Source organism: Macrobrachium rosenbergii, chromosome 13 (genome assembly GCF_040412425.1).
Source record: "Macrobrachium rosenbergii isolate ZJJX-2024 chromosome 13, ASM4041242v1, whole genome shotgun sequence".
Lineage (NCBI taxonomy): Eukaryota > Metazoa > Arthropoda > Malacostraca > Decapoda > Palaemonidae > Macrobrachium > Macrobrachium rosenbergii.
Window position 1 is genome coordinate 28,162,216 of NC_089753.1, and position 19,197 is coordinate 28,181,412.

A 19,197-nucleotide genomic window follows, 5' to 3' on the forward strand; every position below is an offset into this window, starting at 1 on the left:
CCTTGGTCGATCCCATGAGGGCAGCCAGAGCTACCATCAAGGAAAGAGCGACTGAAATCTGAAAATACACAAAAGTATTCTTTAAGAAATTATATTATATTAGTCCCTCTTTGTGCGTAACTTTAGCAATAGATTTGACTTAAAAAAAGGCGAGATTCAAAGAGCGCTTTAACAGCTGTTCTTGTTACAGCTGGTACACTAAATACAAGTACTTTATTTACAGAATTTATGGAGAAGGACAAAAACACAGAGATATGTAGCGTCACACAGGGGACGTGATTTGATTGACAGCAGCCAGAGCTTAAAGTAAATCTCGACCCATCTAGGTAGACAATTCCCTAGAGTATATTTGGTTTTGTGGTGGATATCAATATAGTAAGTGCAGCTTCTTTAAGCCTGAACTGCAGTTAAAGTCTGACTTCAAATAAGTCTTATTTCTGTAATGTTTCCACCTGGCATCAAGAGCAAGAGAACAAAGGAGAATCCTGACAGAATGGAGAGAATCACATTGAAATCTGATGTTCTCAGTGACACGTCAATGACTGACAGACTCTTCAAACTCTGCAATATCTGTACATACCAACTTCATGTTGTTTCCCAAAAGAAGACGACGCGTTCTCCTAACGTCTTGCCGAGTCGTAGAACGATGGCTGTCTGTGTGACTTGTCCCAGCGAGTGTCCTTATATACAGGTTGTTTGAAGGTCCTTAGGAAACCCTCCCCCCTACTTCGAAATGGGGGTGAACTAGATTATTCTAGGAACAGTGGAAGGGAAAATCCTCTTGGAAGCGGTATCGGTAATTTAAAAGAGTCTCGTTACCAACAACAAAAAAGTTTGGAAACCTGCCAGTTATCCTTCGTTGAATATGATTATAGTTACGTTATTCTTTTGTGTTTATGATAAATCCAGGTTTCCGAGAAGGAAATTGTCCGTTATTGGAAAAAATGATTAAGTAAAAATTCAAGGTGGAATGCTTTTGGATGTTTTGCTAGGAAACAGCCTCTGAAATCAATGAAAAATTGCCCTCGCGAATCTTGGAGAGGAATCGGTTTCTATGGCCTCAAAGAACGGGGCATTCTGTCGCGAAATGCCTCATAGTCAAGTGAACTAAATAATCCTATTAGTAGCTGCCAGTAGCAATCTTAATTTCTTTGATATACTTTACGAGTTGACCTCATTCCTTTACCATCAGTCATCGCTGCAACGCCTCTGTGAAATCCGTCAATGATTTATTCCTGTGAGGAAATTCACCTGTTGCTTGCTGTTCTAAGTGACTTCTTCCTCTCTGTTTACAACCACACCCAAAAATGCTGGAAGCCAAAAACATTTGATTTATAAGCTTTTAAAATTTTGTATTGCTCATCCATTGTGAAGTTTTCAGATGCAATGAATTGGTTGAATGATAAACTACCGTTCCGCAGAGAGTACTTTTTGCATGGCCAGAAAAAATGAATTGGTGAAATTAACCATCGTTGTTTTGGTTATTTTCCATAACCCGTCTGAAATCCCATACGGAAACAGAGGCTTCAGTGGGAAATGCACCTTTGCAACAAACCTCACAGCCACGAACTCCAAATGCAGCTCCAGATTTTGATGTAGATCCGTCTGTAAAGGTTAAATCAAATCCTTTTGTGATGGTCAGCTGTTTCCCCAATAATTTGCTGAGCCTTCTTTTCAATCAAAATTTTTTTTTTTTCTTTACTGCTATCGAGTTTCCTGGGAAATAAAACTCCTTGTATTTTTCAGTATAATAATAATAATAATAATAATAATAATAATAATAATAATAATAATAATAATAATAATAATATTATTATTATTATTATTATTATTATTATTATTATTATTATTAAAAACTTTTAATGAAGCACAACGCTAATCTCTCCCATTAGTTTCCTTAAGGATTTGCTCTCAAATGACAAAATGGCGCAACGTAAAGTTAAAGAAGTTGAACAGCAAAGTAGTCAGAGACCAAAGAGATAGGGATGGCTTAAAATTTGAAGCTTCATCCACACAAGAGCTCTTGGTGTGCCTAAACGTAGAAGGGTAGTGCGCCTCACTTAGTGCACTGTAGGCGTTACTTAAGGACCTTTGCAACGTCCCTTCGGCGACAAGTTACAACCCCTTCCATCACCTTTACTGTGTCTCCGTTCATATTCTCTTTCTTCCGTCTTACTTTCCTCAACCCTCCCCTAACAGTTGTTTGTTAGTGCAGCTGCGAGGTCTCCCTCTTGTTACATTTTACATAACCTTTTTATTGTTAATTTACGTTTCAGCACTGAATGACCTCATCACAGGCCTAAATTCTATATTCTATTCTATTCTCCGTGTGCCAAAAATCATCTTCACAATATTGAACACTGCTATGTACGGCATTTCACTTCCAGCATTTTCAAATATACAGCCCAAATTATTCTCTTGTTGAACACCAACCACAGAAGAGGCGTTTCTCCTCCACGTTGGTTGACAGGGGACCTGTTGAACCCTGAAACCAATGTGTGGGTCTGGGTGAAAGTTCCTGAGGCAGCAGATAACATTAACAGCATATGAACTGAATGCAACATTGAAGCCAGTATACCTTTAACACTTCTAGAATTATAGCATCGGCATTGAACACAACAAGGATACACAGAGATAATTCACATTGTCAACACCTTCTGATGCCTGCCTGTATCATCTCCAAGGTACAAAAAGGCTCAGTTACCACCCTACTTACGAACATTCAAGTTATGAACATTCATAGATACGAACAGACAAGGTCACAAGTTCAGATTTTGCTCTGCATGCCAATTCTTCTAGCAAGACTCTTTGCAAAGAACAGAAGAACACGAGGAAGAAGCAGAACCTGTTCCTTTAACCTCTTCCTTAATTATCATGAGTATTCTCGTGATTAACTACCAGGTGTTCTTCTTACCATCACTAGAATAATCATTCATACTCGTAGTTTTCTTACTTATTTCTATCTTCCCGATTTAACTCGTTCTTTGATGAATTATGAATTCCGATTTTCTCCATTCCCTCCCCCATAGAAAACGTTAGTATGCATTTTGGTCAATAGATGGCGGTGTGCATTGTTTAGTCTGTGAACTTCCAATGTCAGACGCTGCTGCTGCGAAATTCTCTCCAAGTTCATTACTTTCAAAGCATGGAAAAATTCTTAAATTTTGAAATTTGCATGAATGTAAATTTTATTTTCTTCTTTTTACCTTTCTAGCATTCAAAGTCATTCTTTTTAATACTGCATGACTTAAAAATGCAGTTAAATAGTATAATTTGTGACTCCTGAGTTAATGCGGGAATGTAAACATCAACAAAGATATTGCGCTACATATTCAAAACCAACTTACGAACAATTCAAGATACAAACGGACGTCTGGAACGTAACTCATTCGTAAGTAGGGTGATGACTGTGTATATAATTTACGAACATATTTGTACAGGGTGACATGTACGGACTTAGCATATTCAGTCCCGAGTCCGTCCGACTCCTATAAGAAGCAGCTAGGTAAAAATGGAGGAACATTTTACTCCAAATGGATAATAAAGAAGAAGGAACAATACGATTTTCAATTAGTTGCTCTGAATGATTAACTATTTTAAAAGAAATAAGCCTGTTTCTTGAAGAATGAACACACAACGATCTTGGTCCACGCCGCTTTATATATCGTGATCTACATTCAATAATGACAAAGGCACCGTATCCAGAATACAGTGGTTTTGTTTATGATGCAGTGTCATAGAATAAAAAGCAGCATTTTCATTATTGTTTATTGGGAAGAATAGAAAAATTGCAGTTTACAGTCAGTTATTTTCAAAAGGATTTCAAGAAATTGGGACGATCCTAGGTTGTTGGGATTTCAGTTTAGGATCCTTAAATGCGAAGCAGGGTCTGTTGAGGGAATTTGATGCGGTTTTCCTGTGCCGTCTCAGGGAAAGCGTTTAGCCGTGAAAGTGCCAATGGCCGGGGTGATAATGCCAATGTGGGCGGTATCTGTGGGGCAACGGTTCAGGGTCAGCCAAAGCTTCCGGGTGAGCCGAGGCCTCAGGGTCAGCCAGGGCATAGGGATCTGGCAGTGCCTTGGTCGATCCCATGAGGGCAGCCAGAGCTACCATCAAGGAAAGAGCGACTGAAATCTGAAAATACACAAAAGTATTCTTTAAGAAATTATATTATATTAGTCCCTCTTTGTGTGTAACTTTAGCAATATATTTGACTTAAAAAAAGGCGAGATTCAACGACTGCTTTAACAGCTGTTCTTGTTACAGCTGCTACACTAAATACAAGTACTTTATTTACAAAATTTATGGAAAAGGACAAAAACACAGAGATATGTCTCTTCAGACAGGGGACGTGATTTGATTGACAGCAGCCCGTAAATCTTGACCCATCTAGGTAGACAATTCCCCAGAGTATATTTGGTTTTGTGGTGGATATTCATATAGTAAGTGCAGCTTCTTATAAACCTGAACTCCAGTTAAAATCTGACCTCAAATAAGTCTTATTTCTGTAATGTTTCTACCTGGCATCAAGAGCAAGAGGACAAAGGAGAATCCTGACGGAATCGAGAGAATCACATTGAAATCTGGTGTTATCAGTGACACGTCAATGACAGACAGACTCTTCAAACTCTGCATTATCAGTACATACCAACTTCATGTTGTTTCCCAAAAGAAGAAGACGCGTTCTCCGAATGTCTTGACGAGTGGTAGAACGATGGCTGTCTGTGTGACTTGTCCCCACGAGTGTCCTTATATACAGGTTGTTTGAGGGTCCTTAGGAACGCCCCCTTTTTTCGAAATGGGGGTGAACTAGAATACTCTAGGAACAGTGGAAGGGAAAATCCTTTTGGAAGCGGTATCGGTAATTTAAAAAGAGTCGTGTTACCAACAACAAAAAAAGCTTGGAAACCTGCCAGTTATTATCCTTGCATGTAATTATGGATATGTTATGTTTTTGTGAATATGATAAATCCGGTTTTCTGAGAAGAAATTGTCCGTTATAGGAAAAAATGATTAAGTAAAAATTCAAGGTGGAATGCTTTTGGATGTTCTGCTGGGAGACAGCCTCTGGAATCAATGCAAAATTGCCTCCAAGAATCATAGAGGAATCGGTTGTAAGGCCTCTAAGATGGGGGCATTCTGTTGCGAAATGCCTCATAGTCAATAACTCTGCTATTAGCTTCCATTAGCCGTCTTAATTTCGTTGATATACATCACGAGTTGACCTCATTCCTTTCCCATCAGCCATCGCTTGCAACGCCTCTATGAAATCCATCAATGATTTATTCCTGTGAGGGAATTCACCTGTTGCTTGCTGTTCTAATTTACCTTCTTCCTCTTTGTTTACAAGCACACCCAAAAGTGCTTGAAGCTAACAGAATTTCATTTGTAATCTTTCCAATATTTTATTGCACGGCCAGCCCTGCAGTTTTCAGATGCAGTGAATTGGTTGAATGATAAACTACCGTTCCGCAAAGAGTACTCTTTGTATGGCCAGAAAAAATGAAATTGGTGAAATTAACCTTCGTTGTTTTGGTTCTTTTCCATAACCCATTTGAAATCCCATATGGAAGTAGAGGCTTTAGTGGGATATGCATTTTTGCAACGAACCTCACAGCCACGAACTCCAAATCCAGCTCCAGCTTTGGATTTAGATCCGTCTGTAAAGGTTAAAACAAATCCTTTTGTGATGGTCAGCTGTTTCCCCAATAATTTGCTGAGCCTTCTTTTTAATCAAATTCTATTTCCTGCCTTCGATGTACCTGCAAATGGAACTTCTGGTAGTTTCTATGGTTTATTATTATTATTATTATTATTATTATTATTATTATTATTATTATTATTATTATTATTATTATTTATTATTATTATTATTATTACTTTGGAAATCAACATATAATCACCAGTGGAATGAAGTTTAAATTTATGACTGTTGCGAATCAGTAGGTAGCGCCCTTACTTTTCACAAGAGAGTCCTGGGGGTGATCCTTATGTGAGGTAAAAATTTATTATTATTATTATTATTATTATTATTATTATTATTATTATTATTATTATTATTATTATTATTATTATTAAAAACCTTTAATGAATCACAATGCTAGCCTCTCCCAGGCGTTTCCCTAAGGATTTGCTGTCAAATGAAAAAATGGCTTAACGTAAAGTTAAAGAGGTTGAACAGCAAAGTCCTCAGAGACCAAAGAGATAGGGATAGAGCAAAAGTCTGAAGCTTTATCCACTCAAGAGCTCTTAGTGTGCCAAAACCGTTGGAGGGTAGTGCCGCCAGCACACCTCACCTAGTGCACTGTAGGCGTTACTTAAGGTCCTTTGCAACGTCCCTTCGGCACCTAGCTACAACTCCTTCCATCAGTTTTATTGTATCTCCGTTCATATTCTCTTTCTTCCGTCTTACTTTCCTCAACCCTCCCCTAACCATTGTTTGTTAGTTCAACTGCGAGGACTTCCTTTTGGTACACTCTACATAACCTTTTCATTTTCAATTTCTGTTTCAGCACTGGATGACCTCATCACAGTCCTAAATTCTATATTCTATTCTATTCTATTCTCCATGTGCCAAAAATCGTTGTCACAGTATTAAATACTGCCATATACGGTATTTCACTTCCAGCATTTTCAAATGTACAGCCCAAATTATTTTATCGTTGAACACCAACCACAGAACAGGCGTTTTTCCTCCACGTTGGTTCACAGGGGACCTGTTGAATCCTGAAGCCAGTGTGTATGGGTCTGGATGAAAGGCCTGAGGCAGCAGATAACATTAACTGCATATGAACTGAATGCAACATCGAAGTCTGTATGTCTTTAACACTTCTAGAATCATAGCATCGACAATGAACACAACAAGGACACACAATTGTCAACACCTTCAGATGCCTGCCTGTATCATCTTCAAGGTATACAAAAAGGTTCAGTTACCACCCTACTTACGAACATTCAAGTTCTGAACATTCATAGATACGAACAGGCAGGGTCACAAGTTTTGAATTTGCTCTGCATGCCAATTCTTCTAGTAAGAATCTTTGCAAAGAACAGAAGAACACGACGAAGAAGAAGAACCTGTTCCTTTAACCCGTTCCCTAATTATCCTGAGTATTCTCGTGATTAACTACCAGGTGTTCTTCTTACAATCACCAGAATAATCATTCATACTCGTAAAGTTTTCTTACTTATTTCTATCTTCCCGATTTAACTCGTTCTTTGATGAATTATGAATTCCCATTTTCTGTATTCCTTCTCCCCATAGAAAACGTTTAGTATGCATTTTGGTCAATAGATGGCGGTGTGCATTGTTTAGTCTGTGAACTTCCAATGTCAGACGCTGCTGCTGCGAAAGTCTCTCCAAGTTCATTACTTTCAAAGCATAGAAAAATTCCTAAATTTTGAAATTTGCATGAATGTAAATTTTATTTTCTCCTTTTTACCTTTCTAGCATCCAAAGTAATTCTTTATAATACTGCATGATTTAAAAATTAAACATGCAGTGAAAATAGCATAATCTGTGACTCCCGATTTAACTCGGGAATGTAAACATCAACAAAGATATTATTCAGAACCAACTTACGAACAATTCAAGATACGAACGGCCGTCCGGAACGTACCTCATTCGTAAGTAGGGTGATAACTGTATATGTAATTTGCGGACATATTTGTACAAGGTGACATGTATGGACATAGCGTATTCAGTCTCGAATCCATCCGACTCCCGTAGAAGCAGCTAGGTGAAAATGGCGGAACATTATACTCCAAAGGGAAAATAAAGGAAAAACAGCAATATGAGTCTCAGTTACTTGCCCTGAAGAATTAACTCTCTTTCAACGAAATAAGGCTGTTCCTTGAAGAATGAACACAACACTCTTGGTCCACGCTGCCTTATATATCGTAATCTCCTACATTCAGTAATGACGAAGAAGGCATCCTATCCAAAGTACAGTGGTTTTGTTTGTGGTGCAATGTGTCATGGAATAAAAATCAGCATTTTCATTTGTGTTTATTGGGAAGAATAGCAAAATTGCAGTTTACAGTCAGTTATTTTCAAAAGGATTTCAAGAAATTTGGATGATCCTAGGTTGTTGGGATTTCAGTTTAGGATCCTTAAATGCGCTGCAGGGTCTGTTGAGGTTAATTCGATGTCCTTTTCCTGTTCCGTCTCAGGGAAAGTGTTTACCAGTGAATGTGCCAATGGCCTGGGTGATAATGCCAATGTGGGCGGTATCTGTGGGGCAACGGTTCAGGGTCAGCCAAGGCTTCAGGGTGAGCCGAGGCCTCAGGGTCAGCCAGGGCATAGGGATCTGGCAGTGCCTTGGTCGATCCCATGAGGACAGCCAGAGCTACCATCAAGGAAAGGGCGACTGAAATCTGAAAATACACAAAAAATATTCTTTAAGAAATTATATTAGTCCCTCGTGTGTAACTTTAGCAATAGATTTGACTTAAAGCAGTCTTTGAATCTCGCCTTTTTTTCAACAGCTATTTTTGTTACAGCTGCTTTACTAAATACAAGTACTTTATTTACAAATTTATGCAAAAGGACAAAAACACAGAGATATGCAGTCAGACAAGGGACGTGACCTGATTGACAGCAGCCAGAGCTTTTCTAAGTAAATCTCGACCCGTCTGGGTAGACAATTCCCCAAAGTATATTTGGTTTTGAGATGGATATTCATATAGTAAGGCTGTAATTCATGTTTCTATTTTGAGGACAAGTGATGGAGAGGAAAGATTTCTTTGGGTATCATTATTATAGAATTCGTATAGCATGAACTGTTAAATGTTGAGCTGCAAAATAAAAAACAGCAACCATGTGAAGGAAGTCTCGAACAACTGAACAAGAATCTCATACTGACTTTGTTGTTGAAAAATACTGATATTACAACGATAAATAAAAATAGTTGGATATAAAGTTCACTGTAAAATAAAAACATATAAAAGCATGTGTTGTATGATTGAAAGTAATTCTGCGTTTTAAGAAAGTATAGATTTAAGTCTTCATAGAGATACGAGACAATTTTCAGACCATGTGACAAAAAACAAACCCACACATCTTGGAAAGGAGGAGGGTTGGGTGTCATGCAGCTAATATTCCTATTAACAATTTTCTCATGCAGATGATTTACTTATAATTTCGCTGTCTGCATCTGCAATGAATGATTTATTAGAACTTTGTAATTGTTTTGCCACAGAGCGCTGTATAATTTTTAGCGCAACCAGATCTTCCTGCATTCGAATTTTACCAAAGCTTGTCGGGCTGAGTAACTGCCCTGCTGTGTTTTTAGGCAATGAGAAACTGGTTTTCGTTGATTCTTCGAATTACCTTGGCCATACAGTTACGTGTAACTTTAATGATGATGATAATATGTGTAAGGAAAAGAGGAAGAAGCTGTGTTACCGTGAGATTTGTTTAGTCAGAAGGTGTTAGGTGCACACTGTTGAAACAAATTTCCGTTACTCCTTGTACTGCTCATCTCTCTGGTCAAGTTTTGAAGTAGCTATTTTTCAGAAGCTTAAAGTTTATCATAACAATATCACGCGATGCTTGATGAACATCCCTCGTTTTTCTAGTACTTCTTTCTTATTTGGAACCGTAGGAGTAAAGTATTTAATATAACTGCTGAGAACTAATCAGTATAGTTGAATGAAAAGGCTAGTGATGTGACTCTAAAATCCTCTGTTAAAAGCACTGGTGTAACTCATTGTTTTTGCAGCAGCATAGCTCTGTTTTCCATTGGGAGTTTTCTGACGGAAATTTTTGCCCCTTTTTATAGTCTGGCTTTGTCGGTTTTGACTGCAGTTCATTTCTGGGAATGGGTAGGCTCTCTGTTACCCTATGATTTTTAATTTTACCCATTTTCTTTTCTCTTATTTTATCTTCATCTTCTTCATACATTCGTGGGTTTTTGCGTGTGACATAGTCATTAAGATTGTCTTTTCATTTCGATTCAGCCTTTTAGTTTTCTGCAAAGGACAACTGTTGAGATAACTATTTGTCTATCTGTCCGCACTTTTCGTGTCCGCCCTCAAATCTTGCAATCTACTGAGGCTAGAGGGCTGCAAATTGGTATGTTGATCATCCACCCTCCAGTCATCAAACATACCAAACTGCAGCCTTCTAACCTTTGTAGTTTTTATTTTGTTTAAGGTTAAAGTTAGCCATAATCGTGCTTCTGGCAGCGCTATAGGTGCCAACAACGCAGGCCACCACCGGGCCGTGGGTGAAAGTTTCATGGGTCACGACTGAGAGATTAATGGGCCGTGGCAAAAGCATTTTACGCTGTACAGAAAACTCGCTTTTTTTTTTTATCTTTGTTACGGTTTAGACTACTGTTTGTTTTTTCCTTGGGGTGAGCTGTACTGAGGTATGTTCTTGGTTGTTGTTTGAGCGTGGCTTGTTACTGTGTGTGTGTGGGTCTGTTTGTGTGTTGAATGTTTGTGAGTAAGTGCTGAGCACTTGTGTTTGCTGTTGTTTGTGCGCGTGTGAGTGAGCAAGCATTTTGAGCCTACTTACTACCTTCTAGCTGTGGTTTAGGGGTGCCTTTAATACGGTCTTTGCAGTGAGTTACTTGCTTACGTATGATGTAGGTGGCCAAGAGCTGAAATAAAGTATTATTATTATTATTGACTTGTTACTGACAAAGACCTTTCAGACTCTGCAACACCAGTACTTACCAACTTCATGTTGCTGTTCTCCGAAAGAAGGCTTTGTTGTTCTTCCAATGTCTTGCCGAGTCGCAGAACGATGGCCGTGTGATTGGCTAGTCACGGAGAGGGGCCCTTAAATACAAGACGGCATGAGAAGCTCCCCCCTGCTTCAAAAAAGGGGGGTGAATTGGATTCTAGGAAGACTGGAAGGGAAAATCCTCTCTGGAAGCGGTATCGGTAATTTGAAAGTCACATTTCAAAAAACAAAAACAAAAAAAAGTTTGGGTGCTTGCCAATTTCCTTCGTTTGTGGTCGCAACAAAATCCAGTTTTCGGAGAAGGAGATCTTCTGTTCTTGGAAAAACGAATAAATAGAATCGAAGGTCGAACGTCTTTGGATGTTCTTCTGGGAGACAGCTTCTGAAGTCGATGCAAAATTGAATGAACGAATCTGAGAGAGGAATCTGTTTCCAAGGTCTCAAAGAACGGGGCATTCTGTAGCGAAATGCCTCATAGTTAATGGACCTAAATAACACTATGATTATTAGCGTCCATTAGCAATCTTACTTTCGTTGATATACATCACGAACTGCCTTCATTCCATTACCATCAGCCATCGCCTCCTCCGACGCCTCTGTGAAATCCGTCGTTCATTCTTTCCTATGGAGAAATGAACCTGTTGCTTGCTGTTCTAAATGACTTTCTTCCTCTTTGTTTACAAGCACACCCAAGAGTGCTGGACGCCCCCAAAATTTTATTTATAATCTTTTTAAATTTTGTATCGCATAGCCATTGCGAAGTGTTCAGATGCAATGAATTGGTTGAGTGATAAACTCCCATTCCTCAAAGCGTTCTTGTTTGCACGGCCAAAAAAATGAAATTGGTGAAATTACCCTTTGTTCAGTACTGGTTATTTTCCGTAACCCATCTAAAATCCCATATGGAAATAGAGGCTTCAAAAAGAAATGCCTTCTTGTCAAAGGTAAAATCAGTCTTTCGTGACTTTCATTGGGCAAGCCTTTTCCTACGCTCCTGCAAATGAAACTTCTGGTGTTTGCAAATGAAACTTTGTGGTAGTTTGCTCCGTTTCTAAGCACACTTTTCTTATTATTATTATTATTATTATTATTATTATTATTATTTTTATGACTTGCGAGTCAGTAGGTAGCGCCCTTTCCTTTCACAAGAGACTCCTGGGAGTAATGTTCCTCAGTGGGAGGGTGGGTCTCGTTCTCAGCTAGCACTCTGCTGGTCCTGCGATCGATTCTCCGACCGGCCAATGAAGAATTAGAGGAATTTATTTCTGGTGATAGAAATTCATTTCTCTTCATAATGTGGTTCGGATTCCGCAATAAGTTGTAGGTCCCGTTGCTAGGTAACCAGTTGGCTCTTAGCCACGTAAAAGAAATCTAATCCATCGGGCTAGCCCTAGGAGAGCTGTTAATCAGCCAGTGGTCTGGTTAAACTAAGATATACTTAACTTTCCTGAGAGTAATACTGATGTGAGATAAAAATTATTATTATTATTATTATTATTATTATTATTATTATTATTATTATTATTATTATTATTATTAAGTAGCGCTAACGATAAAACTGAATCACAATACAAGACTCTCCCAGGCCTTACCAGAAGGATTTGCTCTGAAATGAGAAAATGGCCCAAGGTAAAGTTGAAGAAGTTAAACAGCAAAGTCTTCAGAGACATGAGAAACAGGAATGGATGGAAAGCCTGAAGCTTCATCCTCAGAAGAGCTCTGTGTGTGCCAACCCCGTAGGGGAGTAATAGTGAGGTGCACTGTAGGCATTACCTAAGGTTCTTTGCAGCGTCCCTTCGGCCCACAACAGTAACCCCTTTCAGTCCTGTTACTGCATCAGCTGTGAGGTTTCCCCTCCTGTTACACCTTTCAAACCTTTTTACTCTCGATTTGCCTTTCAGTGCTGAATTACCTCAACAAAGGTCCCAGCGCTTGGCTCTTTGCCTAAATTCTATGTTAGTCAATTCTCCATGTGCCAAAACCATCGTCTCGGTATTGAATTCTGTCATTCTCTCCGCTTCCAGCATTTTCAAACGAACAGCCCAAATTAGTCTTTTGTAGGACCCCCATCACAGAAGAGGCGTTTCTTCTCCCATAGGGGTTCACAGGGGACCCACTGAACCCAGAAGCCAGTGTGTGGGTCTGGCTGAAACCCCCTGAAGCAGTAGGTAGCATTGACAGCATAAGAACTGAATGCAGATGATATCTTGTGCATTTTGGAGTTCCAGGATTGACTTTGGTAATGATTGGTGTTAATTATTGTCCTTTCAGTCTGGTGGTCAATTCGATAAGAATGTGTGCACAAATTTTCTTTATATGTAAATATACACTGGATTCCAGTGTTTAGGATTTACCACATATTGTATATATATGTTTATATATATATATATATATATATATATATATATATATATATATATATATATATATATATATATATATATATATATATATATATATATATATATATATATATATATATATATATATATATATATTATACACTTACATATGTTGCAGGCAGATAGCGAAACCAGGCATTTCACGAACTGCCTGAAGTTTCAGGCAGATAATGAATTGCACTTAGGGACATTTGATCCCCCAGGGCTAGTACTAAACACCGAAATACATTTGACGACCCCCCCAGGGCCTAGTACTAAACACGACAAAATACATTTGACCCCCATGGGCTAGTACTAAACACGCCAAAATACATTTGACCCCGCCCAGGGGCTAGTACCAAACACGCCGAAATACATTTGACCCTCAGGGGCTAGTACTGAACACGGCGAAACAGTGTAGGCGAGTCAGTGTTTCTCCGTGTTTAGTACTAGCCCCTGGGGGGGGGAATCAAATGTCCCTAAGTGCATTTCGCTATCTGCCTGAAATTTCAGGCAATTCGCGAAATTCCTGGTTTCACTATCTGCCTTTATGTATATATATATATATATATATATATATATATATATATATATATATATATATATATATATATATATATATTTTATTTATATTTATATTTATATTTATATATATATATATATATATATATATATATATATATATATATATATATATATATATATATATATATATATATATATTATATATATATATATATATATATATATATATATATATATATATATATATATATATATATATATATATATATATATATATATATATATATATATATATATATATATATATATATATATGCTTAAGTGTCTCTTTTTTATGCATGCACAAGTGCTTGCGTGAATGCCTACTTAACCACTAGATAAAAAATAACTAAGCTTGCCTCTCAGACCCTTCAACATAGGATACCATATAATTTTGAGAGGAGAAGCCGACGGCTGCACTGAAAAAAAGTGAGTATTATTGAAAAAAAAAGTTAGTATTACTGAAGAAAGTGCGTTGAAAAAAGTTAATATTATCGAAGAAACTGCATTAAAAAAAGTTAATATTACTGTAGAATCTGCATCAAAAAAAGCTAATATTTTGAAGAAACTGCGCTAAAAATGTTAATATCATTGAAGAATCTGCATTAAAAGAAGTTAATATTACTGTAGAATCTACATAAAAAAAGTTAATATCATTGAAGAAACTGCATTGAAAAAAGTTAATATTATTGAAGAAACTGCGGTTAAAAAAATCAGTACTATTGAAGAAACTGCGTAAAAAAACAATAGTTAGTATTACCGAAGAAACTCCATTGAAAGTATACAAAAAAATTATGTTTATTGCTTTGAATTCCTGCTTTTCGCATCTCCAGTTTGAAGAGTTTAAATCAAAATTTGTTTTCCTTATTTCGGGCTCAATATCAGACATATTCAATTGAAACTTGTATCATACATGTATAAGATTCAGAGGTATGAAAACTGTATGATTGGCAACAGATTTGATTTATTTTGAGAAGTTTATATTACCGAAGAAACTATCTGGAAGTACGTGGAAAACAGCCATCTGAAGTGCCTTCGTCTTAACTTGGCAACTTGTGCTGTTGGTAGAGAGAGAGAGAGAGAGAGAGAGAGAGAGAGAGAGAGAGAGAGAGAGAGAGGGGGGGGAGGGGGAGGTAGGAGTGGGTGAAGGCGGGTGTGCCGTTGTTGTGTGTGGTCAGTGACGAGCCGAGGTCAAGTCCAGCGAGGTATGTGACCGCCGCAGGAGCCCCTGGAATTTCCAGACGAATTTCGAGCCGATACGTATGAGCGCGCATTTCTTTCCTTCTTTCCCCCGATGCGGAGAGCGTCTCTTGTGTGGGTGGACCAGATCGCAGGCTGCGCTAAGGTGACATTTGTCTACGCTGCTTAATAAGAAAAATATGTCTCTATCCCCTTTCTACAAATGTAGGGCATTTAGAGAGCGGAAATATATTAAAGTAATCCATCTGTCAGAATAACATCATACTTGTTATATAATCGCAAGTTTCCCTCAGGCTCGAAATAGCTTTGTTGTCAAGATCATTGTTACTGAGGTTTTCGAAATCTATACCACCCTACCTCCACCGTGGATGAAAGTTATTACCGAGGTGGAGTGAACTGGATATTAAACGAAATTTGAGGCTTTCTATCCATAAGTGTATGTTTATATATTATATATTTATATATATTATATCTATCTATCTATATTTATATTCTATATATATATATATATATATATTTATATATATTATATATATATATATATATATATATATATATAGTGAACTGGATATTAAACGAAACTTGTGGCTTTATATTTATAAGTGTATGTATATATATTATATATTTACATATATATCTATCTGTTTATCAGTCTAGCTATCTATATATATATATATATATATATATATATATATATATATATATATATATATATATATATATATATATATATATATATATATATATATATATATATATATTCATCATAAATAGTGTAATGCAAATGGCAGTACGTACTGCATATACATAAACTTAAAGCTCCACATACAATTTTTTGTTTGTTTTTGTTCATGTTTTGGAAATAGGTTTTTTTTTTTTTTTACTGTTGGCTGTGACAGAACTGGTTACCACCTGAGGCTTACCCCTTGACAACAGTCCATTCTGCGTCTCTCATTTTTATTAAAGATGTTCTGTTGAGGAAGAATTTCAGAGGGAGTAGAACTGCTTTCGCTAAAACTTAATCTTGTGCTTATATTGGAAATGCGAGAATTAGCTTTAGATTATGTATCAAATTCAGTTTTTTGAAGACTCTATTTGCAAATCAGGCCCGCAGTGGGGTAGCCCCGTACCGGCACCTTCTTTTTCCATTTTACTGTACCTCCGATCATATCTTCTTCCTTCCAACTTACTCTCCTCACAATTGTTTCATGGTGCGACTGCAAAAGTTTTCCTCCTGTTACGCCTTTCAAGCCTTTTTTTACTCTCAATTTTCCTTTCAGCGCTGAATGACGTCGTAGGTCCCAAAGGTTGGCCTTTGGCCTAAATTTTGTATTTCATTTCATTTGCAGATCAGTTTATTTACACAAGACTTACATAAGCAGTGGTAAATTATTCACTTAATACGTGATTAATAACCTTTCACATGGAATCACATTGGGTTTTATTTAGTGAATTACGCCTACAATAAGGATCATTCCGCGTCATTTGCTTACAGTACACCTCCTGACATTCAGTGGGACTCATTTGCGTTTCTGTATAATTGGTCCTCTAAGTGTCTTGCAACTAGTATCTAGCTGCAAGGTAGCTCTTTTGTTGAGTTGTATATACTTATTATATCGTTCATTTTTTTGGCAAAGTGTCGAATATGCATTTTTTCAAGTTTTTGAATTGTCTGCATCGACGGTGATTTTTTTTTTTAGCAAATTGTCGAATGTGAATGTTCTCAATTTTTTGAGTTTTCTGCATCGACTGTGGTTTTTGGCAAATTGTCGAATGTGCATTTTCTAATTTTTTTAGTTGTCTGCATCGACGGTGATTTTTTTGGCAAATTGTCGAATATGCATTTTCTAATTTTTTTTAGTAGTCTGCATCGACGGTGATTTTTTGGCAAATTGTCGAATATGCATTTTTTACATTTTTTGAGTTGTCTGCATCGACGGTGATTTTTGTTTTTTTTTGGTAAATTGTCGAATAGCATTTTTCCAGTTTTTTGAGTTGTCTGCATCGACGGTGATTTTGTCATTGACTTTCTGTTTCAGTTAAAAATCAAATGTGTCTCTCACCATCCTGGGTGGTGAGAAAGACATTCTCTTTCACCATAACATCCTGGATGGTGAGAGAAACATTCTCTCTCACCATACATCCTGGATGGTGAGAGAGACATTCTCTCTCACCATACATCCTGGATGGAGAGAGAGGCATTCTCTCTCACTGTACATCCTGGATAGTGAGAGAGACATTCTCTTTCACCATACATCTTGGATAGTGAGAGAGACATTCTCTCTCACCATACATCCTGGATCATTCTCTCTCACCATACGTCCTGGATGGTGAGAGAGACATTCTCTCTCACCATAAGTCCTGGATGGTGAGAGAGACATTCTCTCTCACCATACATCCTGGATGATGAGAGAGACATTCTCTTTCACCATATATCCTGGATGGTGAGAGAGACATTCTGTCTCACCATCCTGGATGGTGAATAAGGGGATGTTGAAATTAACGTCGATTTCAGTTGGAAACGGAATGTAAAATTGAGGCCAAACTCTGGGACCTATGAGGCCTGTCAGCGCTGAAAGTGAAATTGACAGTAAAAAGTTTTTATTGAAGGGTTAACAGGAGGAAAATCTCGCAGCTGCATAAGAAACATTTGTTAGAAGAGGGTGGAAAGGAAGAGAGAAGAAAGGGAAAATGAACGGAAGTACAGCAAAAGAAGTGAAAGGGGTTATTTACAGAGACTGAAACAGCAGGGTGGAAGAAAAGAATCGGAATGGAGGTCAGTCAAAAGGCTAAAAATAGAGTGGGCGCAGCTACGGGCCTAAGGGACGCCGCAAGCACCTCTTAGGAATACCTTCGATGTACCACGAGAGGTGCTCTGATGTCACTAACCCCAAAATGGGTCTCTTTTTGACTGTCTAAGGAAACAAGGACTGGTTTTGTTTTTCTATTTTAATTTTTTGCTTTTGTAGGCGAGAAAGAAAAAGGAAACAAAGACTGTTTTGTTCTTTAATTTTTTTTATTTTTGCTTTTGTAGGCGAGAAAGAAAAAGGAATCAAGGACTGTTCTGTTCTTTATTTATTTATTTACTTTTTTTTTTTTTGCTTTTGTAGGCGTGAAAGAAAAACATTAAAAAAGTGCTAAAATGCTGTTGATGATAAGGCCATTATTATTATTATTAATTATTATTATTATTATTATTATTATTATTATTATTATTATTATTATTATTATTATTATTCAGATGATGAACCCTCTTCATATGCCCCGTAGTGCCGTCAGCGCACCTCATGCGGTGCACTGTAGGCATTACTTAAGGTTCTTTGCAGTTTCCCTTCGACCCCTAGCTGCAACCCCTTTCATTCCTTTTACTGTCCCTCCTATCACATTCCCTTTCTTCCACCTTACTTTCCCCAACCTTCTCCTAACAATAATTGTTTCATAGTGCAGCTGCTTTGAGGTTTTCCTCCTGTTACACCTTGAGAACCTTCTTACTCTTAATTTCCCTTTCTGCACTGAATAACCTCATTCTCTTAGGTCCCAGCGCTTGGCCCTTGGCCTAAATTCTACATTCTATTCTATTCTAACCCTATTCATATGGAACAAGCCCACCAAAGGGACCACTGACTTGAAATTCAAGCTTCCATAGAATATTATGGTGTTCATTCGACAGAAGGCACGGAAGGTTACAGTATAGGAAATACAGGTTACAGTTCAGGAAATACAGAAAGAATTGATCAGTTATTGCCAATTATTTATTTACAAGGCGAACTTCTGAACTTTGTCAATTCATGACAAAGCATTTTCAAAGAAAGCTAGCCCGGGCTTTGAATGAGCGTTGTCACCTATAATTATTTGCTCGAAAAACGTCTGCGGTTTATGTTTGGTAAATTTGAATTAATATATGTGTTAATGTAAATATTCAATTATGAATAGGTAAGAACCATAGGAGAGAGAGAGAGAGAGAGAGAGAGAGAGAGAGAGAGAGAGAGAGAGAGAGAGAGAGAGAGAGAGAGAGAGAGAGAGAGTTACGAATACGTGGCTAAATCGCCAGTGCAGTAGATAAGTCGAATGCATATTGAAATAGTGAGAACCAACAAATAACAAATAAAAGAGAACCAACTAATAAATAAGATCAACAAAGCAACAAATAAATGGGAACCAATAGATTGATAGAGAGAGAGAGAGAGAGAGAGAGAGAGAGAGAGAGAGAGAGAGAGAGAGAGAGAGAGAGAGAGAGAGAGAGTTAAAATAAATGGGAACCAATAGTCACGAATGAGTAGTTAAATCAACAAAGCAACAAATAAATGAGAACCAATAGATTGATAGGAGAGAGAGAGAGAGAGAGAGAGAGAGAGAGAG

At 37.5% G+C, this 19,197-nt stretch overlaps 1 protein-coding gene and 2 long non-coding RNA genes across 3 annotated transcripts in view; 1 reads left to right on the plus strand and 2 right to left on the minus strand.

Moving 5' to 3' along the window:
- The window catches only part of LOC136845088 (uncharacterized), a 261,817-nt gene that overhangs the window by 40,264 nt on the left and 202,356 nt on the right, over nucleotides 1-19,197 (plus strand). The gene's annotated exons all lie outside the window — the stretch shown is intronic.
- LOC136845085 (uncharacterized) lies at nucleotides 3,755-4,788 on the minus strand. The gene is made up of 2 exons (XR_010855061.1): nucleotides 4,649-4,788; nucleotides 3,755-4,134 (listed from the first exon to the last, which is right to left on the minus strand). It is a non-coding gene; the product is annotated as an uncharacterized lncRNA (long non-coding RNA).
- Nucleotides 7,996-11,281, minus strand: LOC136845084 (uncharacterized). The gene is made up of 2 exons (XR_010855060.1): nucleotides 10,684-11,281; nucleotides 7,996-8,376 (listed from the first exon to the last, which is right to left on the minus strand). It is a non-coding gene; the product is annotated as an uncharacterized lncRNA (long non-coding RNA).